At 51.1% G+C, this 7,328-nt stretch overlaps 1 long non-coding RNA gene across 1 annotated transcript; it reads left to right on the forward strand.

The window, feature by feature from the left end:
* The first annotated feature begins 213 nt into the window (after positions 1–213).
* Positions 214–1,047, forward strand: LOC116224539. Its single transcript, XR_004165625.1, has 3 exons — positions 214–399; positions 478–541; positions 622–1,047. It is a non-coding gene; the product is annotated as an uncharacterized LOC116224539 (long non-coding RNA).
* The last annotated feature ends 6,281 nt before the right edge of the window (positions 1,048–7,328 follow it).

Genomic DNA, 7,328 nt, shown 5'->3' on the forward strand with positions numbered 1-7,328 from the left:
CAGCCGGCGATTAAGCAATTAGGTGAATCTGCATATGATTCACATTTTAGCTGAACACCCAACAAATTATCAATCTGGGATGGAGATCAAACAAGACATATTGGTGGTATTTACACAATGAGTTACACGATGAACCTCATAGCTCTCTCTCTCATAGTGAGCATGTCTATGTTTTATAAACAGTTTTTCCAGCCATTTGTTTCCACGTGTGGTAGGGTGGTGTTGTTACACCTACACTCCCTGCTTTTACATTCACATTCAATCAGCCCAACTATCGTCAGCCTAGTCACTGATAACCTCCACTTAGATGGAGATAAAAGGACCAGACGTTGTGTGCGTGCATTACGGTGTCTGTAACCACACCCCTTCTCCTGTTGAGGTGCTTTCCTGATTTGCCGGGTAGGTGTTTGTTTGCTGGCGAGTGGTACAACTTTTACCCATTACTTTTGGGCTTACCTTTTCGTGTTTGTTTTGTAGCCCTGTATTCCTAGCCTTCCCTCTGACGCTCGCCTTCGGTATGTCCTTGTCCCTGCATGTTCAGGTATGCCTTTCCTATTTTCATTAACGCTGGAGGAGTAGCCTCTTTTCACACTGGCTCTAATTAGCGCATCTGTTTATTAGTGAGGAACCGTACTTCGCCGCTGACCTCGTCGTTCCTGTGATAACCGTCTGATAACTGTCTGATAACTGCCTGATCACAAAGGTGCTGCTGTTTTGTTTAAGCCTGACAATGCGTGTGTGATTCAGCATGCTCGTGACTCTGCCAAACTGTTGTTGTGCATGCTGGTCTGACATATATCTGAGCTGGGTTTTCGTTTTCTTTGTTATGTTCTTTTTGTCTGAGCATTGTACCATCTTGTCCACTCCAATGGAGTAATGCTTCTGTCTAGTGTGTTTTCTGTCTGCATGTGACTGGGCATAAGGCTGGTGGTGCTGTAGCTGTCCTGGTGCATGCTTGTTGTTTGTTCTGGTCTGTAGTTAGCCTCGATACATGATTGCTATTACTGTCTGAGTGTTTCATGCTTAGGATGGACTGTTGATATCCCCTGGTGCCATAATTGTTTTCATTTTATTTGTTAAGCAGTTGCGGTGCTTCCAGAGGGAGGCTAGGCACCTGGTGGTGGGCCCCTGTCACTGCATGCGGGTGTATCAAGCTGGTTAGTGTGCTGTGGGTGTGCCGTGATTGTGCTGTGTGTGCAGTGTGCTGTGGGTTGCTTGCCGTGTCATAGTTCACCTTATAACCACTTCTTTGAGTGTGTGTGCACGTGTGAGCGGTGTGGATCCAAGAGCACGCCGTCTGCTAGTCTGCCTCCCTCAGGTAAGTCCTACTTAGCACTGCCTAGACTCTAGTCTACTAGTTTCCCTGTTTTAGCCTTACTGACATAAATGATATTCAATAAATATATTTTTGTATCTTGCTAACTTGTCAGTCTCGTTGCAGGTCATTTCATGATCCACCTCTTCACTCCCACTCTCCCTTCCCTCAGTTGTTAATAAACATTCTTGAACTGGAATCCCGTCTGTCGCCTCGTGCATTTCGAACCTGTTTTTTGCCTTGGTGTATAAACTGAAATTACTAGTATAATAAACAGCATACTGACAATTACTTTGAAGTATTCCCTGGGGCTTACTGGTGTAAGTTTTCCCTGGGGTGGCGTAGTCGGACTAATTTGGGGTATAACCATCTTCCCCTCTACTGCCCTCACTACAATCTGGCGTAGTCGGCAGGACTGCACTGTACAGGCAAGACGTGGATTCTTATTTTGTTTCTGTATTTTGCACCAGTTGATCCAGTGTTGTGGAACTGTTTATCAATTTTTGTCTATTACTCCTGTTGTAGGCCTACTAATTGTGTGGTTGAGTGTGTGAAAAACAAAACAGCAGCAGCCTTCGTGGAGCAGATAACAGGTATAGTTGATCCCCTCTCTTTTTATAGTTGAGAACGCTTCTCCTTATTTATCTGTGGCAGTGGGTTACAGTAACCATGGCTAATGAAGAAATGCAGCAGCTTAGGGATATGGTCGCGCAGCTTAACGCAGACAATGACCATTTGCGGCAAGAACGGCCAGCACGCCAAGCAGACCCCCCCCCTGCAGGTCCTCCGGGTAATGTGCCAACTGACAGATTTGTTTTCATTCCTAGGGATCGGAAATGCCCAATCTTTAGTGGTAGGGCTGGTATAGGTTTTGACGAATGGGAGGAGGAGGTGCAAGCTTGCATGCGGGCTCGGCACCTCTCCTTAGCTGACCAAGCGTTCTTTCTTTATGACCATCTAGAAGGAGAAGCAAGGGAGGAGATCAAATATCGGCCTGCTGCTGAGAGGACCGATCCAATGAAAATTCGTACGATCTTGCGTGAGTTGTATGGTTGCACTCAGTCACATGTGTCCTTACAGGAGGCCTTCTATTCAAGGAAGCAACAGGATGGAGAGAGCTTACTCGAATTCTCACTTGCTTTGATGAGTTTGATGGGGAAGATAAAGCAGGCGTCATCCCAGGCTATCCCAAATGCCGAGGTAATGCTACGTGACCAGTTCATTGAGTATGTGATTGATGGGGGTCTCCGTAGAGACTTGAATCAGTTTATCCGTCGCCAGCCCACAGCCACTTTACTTGATGTTCGGGGGGAGGCTATGAGATGGGAACGGGAGGGGATGCCAATAGTTATGAGGAACAGGAGTCAGTCTGTCCCTTCTGTCTACGGTATACAGTATGGGGTGCGAGGTAACACGCACCCAGCACCAAGTAGCCCGGTCCCCAACCCTGAATTGGTAGAATTAAAAGAGATTTTAAAACGTCAGCAGGCACAACTTGACCTGCTCACTCGTAATGTCGGCCTCCTCCAGGCCTCTAGGCCCCAGAACAGAGTCTTTTCTGGTCCAGTCATTTGCAGGAGGTGTCAGGAGCCAGGTCACTTTGCCCGAGATTGTGAAAGCCAAAGGGTCCCGCCACGTCCTAGGGCGGCTACCTTTTCTAATCCATCCCAGTCTTTCCAACGGGCCACCCAGTCCAGTCAGGTGCAGGAAAACTAGCGCCCACCGACCTGTTGAGCCGCAGATCGGGTGGGGTTTTTAGTGGTTCTGGAGTTAAGAGGGGGGATGTAGGGGCTGTGCCTCAGCTGATGTCATCATGTCCCCATGTGAGTGTTAGCATGGGGGGTGTGGAGGTGCCTTGTCTGTTAGACACCGGATCCATGGTATCTACCATCACAGAGACTTTCTTCAAAAGTAATTTTGAGCCATGGGGTCAGGACCGTCTCAGGCTGTGTCATTGGCTGCAGCTTCGTGCAGCAAATGGCCTGGCCATTCCATATCTCGGCTACTTGGAGCTAGACGTGAAGCTCTGTGACAAGGACATACCAGGGTGCGGGGTGTTAGTAGTCAAAGACCCCACAGGGGGTTCTCCATCTCATGTTCCTGGTATCTTAGGGATGAACATTATCAGTAAATGTTACAACGAGTTGTTCTGCCAACACGGCCCCTCCTTGTTTAAATCCCCTACTGTAGGGCAGGCCCCTGGCCCAGTACTTGAAGCCTTGCAGCAATGCCACCATGCCAATTTAACGTCTGAGGTCCCGGATAGAATTGTCCGAGTACGTGGGGGGAGGGCTCACCGTGTCCCTGGGGGAGCACTTAAGTTCATAGCCACCACTTGTTCCAGCACAATGTTAGGGGCATCTGCCCTGTTTGAGCCTCCATCCTCTGGGTTGCCAGGTGGTCTTCTGGCATCTCCAGCAATAGTCCAGGTAACTAGGGGTACAGCTTTATCCCTGTGGTTAACGTGGGTACGAACGATGTTTTTACTGTATCCCCACTGCATTCTTGGTAGCTTGGCAGAAGTCTACATCACTAGCTTGCCTCCAGGAGTAGCTGAAGTAAGGGCAGCATATGCATCTGTGTCCGAAGCCGATAGCCCCTGACTCTGTTCAAGCCAAGATAGAAGCCCTTGACTTATCCGCCCTATCAGATCAAGATCAGGAACAGGTCAGGTCAGTGCTGCTGCAGTACAGCTCAGTTTTTGCCGCGCATGATGGGGATCTGGGTTGTACTCGCCTTATAGCTCACGAGATTCCCCTAGTTGACAATACCCTTGTCCGGCAGCGTTATCGCCGGCTCCCACCTTCTGAGTATGAGGTAGTCAAGTCGCACATCCAACAGCTACTTGAGACGCAGATAATACGGGAGAGTTGCAGCCCTTATGCGTCCCCTATCGTCCTGGTTAAGAAAAAAGATGGGAGTCCCCGCTTGTGCGTAGACTACCGCCAGTTGAACAGCAAAACCCGTAAGGATGCGTTCCCACTGCCCCGCATCGAGGAGACCTTGGACTCTCTTTCTGGGGCCTGCTGGTTTTCTACGCTAGATCTTGCTAGTGGGTACCATCAAGTGCCCGTTGCTGAGTCTGATAAGGCTAAGACGGCTTTCTGTACTCCATTCGGACTTTTCGAGTGGAACAGAATGCCCTTTGGACTTTGTAACGCCCCTAGCACGTTTCAAAGGCTTTTGCAGCGAATTTTCGGAGACCAGCAGTGTCAGTCATTATTGCTTTATCTGGATGATGTGGTTGTCTTTTCCACTTCAGTCTCACAGCATTTGCAGCGGTTAGAGGTGGTACTTGGCCGCCTGCAACAGGAGGGCTTAAAAGCTAAACTGGAGAAGTGTGCTTTCTTTCAGACAGAAGTCAGCTATTTGGGTCATGTGATCTCCAGCCAGGGTGTCTCTACAGATCCAAAGAAGGTGGATGTAGTGGCAAACTGGCGGCGGCCAGCCCATGCTTCAGAGCTTCGTTCCTTCCTGGGTTTTGCCAGCTACTATCGCCGCTTTGTGGAGGGGTTCGCTAAGTGGCGGCTCCACTGCACAAGTTGGTGGCAGAGCTGGTAGGAACCAAGTCCCGGAGGGCATCTGGCAAGAGTTTAACGGCAGCGTGGACCAAAGAATGTGAGGAGAGCTTTGAAGGCCTGAAGCGCAAGTTTGTGGAGGCACCTGTGCTGGCCTACGCCAACTTCTCCCTCCCATTCATCCTAGAGGTCGACGCAAGCCATAGCGGCCTGGGAGCAGTTCTTTCTCAGGAAGAAGGTGGTCGAGTTCGTCCCATTGCATATGCCAGCCGTGGTCTGAGGCCCACTGAACGCAATATGTCTAACTATAGCTCCATGAAGCTAGAGTTCCTTGCGCTCAAGTGGGCCATGACTGAAAAGTTTCGCGAGTACCTACTTGGCCAGAAGTGTGTTGTCTTCACGGACAACAACCCACTTAGTCATCTGCGTACAGCCAAGTTAGGTGCCACGGAACAGCGATGGGCGGCTCAGCTTGCTGTTTTCAACTACGACCTGAAGTACAGGTCTGGCAAGAGTAACCGCAATGCTGATTCCTTGTCACGGCAGTATCTGGACCCAGGCCCTTCATCATCTGAGGCCCCTGGGAGCGCATTTCCCACATCCCTGCAGCAGGCTGTGGTTGATCAGAGCTCCACTCAGGTGACTCAATCATCTATTTCTGTATTCCCTCATCATTCACCCTCTGAGTTGCAGGCTATGCAGAAAGCAGATCCAGACATTCAGGACTTGTTGGTGTGTTGGGAGAGGAAGGAACGCCCGACTGCCACAGAGCGACACAAATTGTCTCCTAATGCCTTAGTGCTGTTGAGGCAATGGGATCGGCTGGTGGATAGGGATGGAGTCCTGTACCGTCGGATTCTCCGCCCAGACGGTGGCGAGGAAATCCTCCAGCTAGTCCTGCCGTCCCCATTGAAGCCAATGGTATTGGCTCAGCTCCATCAAAGCCATGGTCATCAGGGCATCGAGCGGACCAGTCGATTAGTGCAGCAGAGGTGTTACTGGCCTGGAATGTTTGCAGAGGTAAAGCGCTGGTGCCAAGAGTGCGAACGTTGCCAGGTCAGTAAAGACACCCAGCCAGTAGCGCACAGCTTTATGGGACACCTCCTAGCGTCCCGTCCCAATGAGATTCTGGCCATAGACTTTACAGTACTGGAGCCTACCCATAACGGGGTCGAAAATGTCTTGGTAATGACCGATGTGTTTAGCAAATACTCCCTTGCCATCCCTACCAGAGACCAGCGTGCCCAGACCGTGGCCCAAGTGCTGGTTATGGAATGGTTCTACAAGTTTGGGGTTCCCAGTCGTGTCCATTCAGACCAGGGCCGCAGTTTTGAAAGTGCCCTCATACACCAACTCTGCGTCCTATATGACGTGGCCAAGTCCCGGACTACCCCCTATCACCCGGCTGGAAATGGCCAATGCGAGCGCTTTAATCGGACACTGCACAATCTCCTGCGTGTGCTCCCCACCTCAAGGAAGAGGGATTGGATCTCTTGCCTCCCCCAGGTAGTGTTCTGCTACAACTCCACACCACACCAGTCCACGGGTGAGTCGCCCTATTTTCTTCTGTTTGGCCAAGATCCAAAGCTGCCAGTGGACTTTTTGTTAGGAGGGGTAGCGGAGCCAATGGCAGGCACCGTGAGCGATTGGGTGGTGGAACACCAGACCAGACTTCACCTTGCCCGGGAGGGGGCCAGAGAACGGCTGGCCACTGCTGCGGAACAGCGGGAAAAATACCATGCCCATCGGGTGAAGGATGTGTCATTGCAGGAGGGGCAGTTGGTGTACGTCCGCAATCATGGAGTCCGGGGCCGACACAAGATTCAAGATCTGTGGAAATCACAGCTCCACCAAGTGGTGAAGGTCCCTAAGCTGGGAGGGGTGGTGTACACAATTGCGCCAGTGGACGACATGGAAAAGGTGAAGCATGTCCATCGCACGATGTTGAAGCCACATGTAGGTGCCAAGCCTCCCTGCCAGCCAGCTCCCGTCCTACCAATTGTGGCCCCATCAGAAGAGGGACCCGATGACGATCCAGGTATCCTGATGCTCCATATACCTGACCCCCCTCCACAGCCCGAACCTACAGTTTCAGTTGCCCCGGCTGCAATGCCATTACCAGTGGCCGCTCGTCTTCCGTGCCCATCCCTGCTATCTGGCCCTTCCGGTTCACAACCCCAACCTGAAGAGGGACAGGAATTGCCACCTGTTGAAGATGTACCCATCAGCCCACCAGACAGCAATGCAACAGAAGTGCGAAGGACTGCCCGGACCACAGCGGGTCAGCATTCCAACTTGCATCACCTCCCAAGACCTGCACTGGGGGTTGCATTAGGGGCTGTCGACTCTCCCACGTCTGTGCCATAAGTCCTGTGTTAAAGATCCCCGTACCCTTTAGTTAGCCCATCGTCGGGACGACGATGCAAGACCCCTGGGTAGATTGTGGTAGGGTGGTGTTGTTACACCTACACTCCCTGCTTTTACATTCACATTCA

Source organism: Clupea harengus, chromosome 2 (assembly GCF_900700415.2).
Source record: "Clupea harengus chromosome 2, Ch_v2.0.2, whole genome shotgun sequence".
Lineage (NCBI taxonomy): Eukaryota > Metazoa > Chordata > Actinopteri > Clupeiformes > Clupeidae > Clupea > Clupea harengus.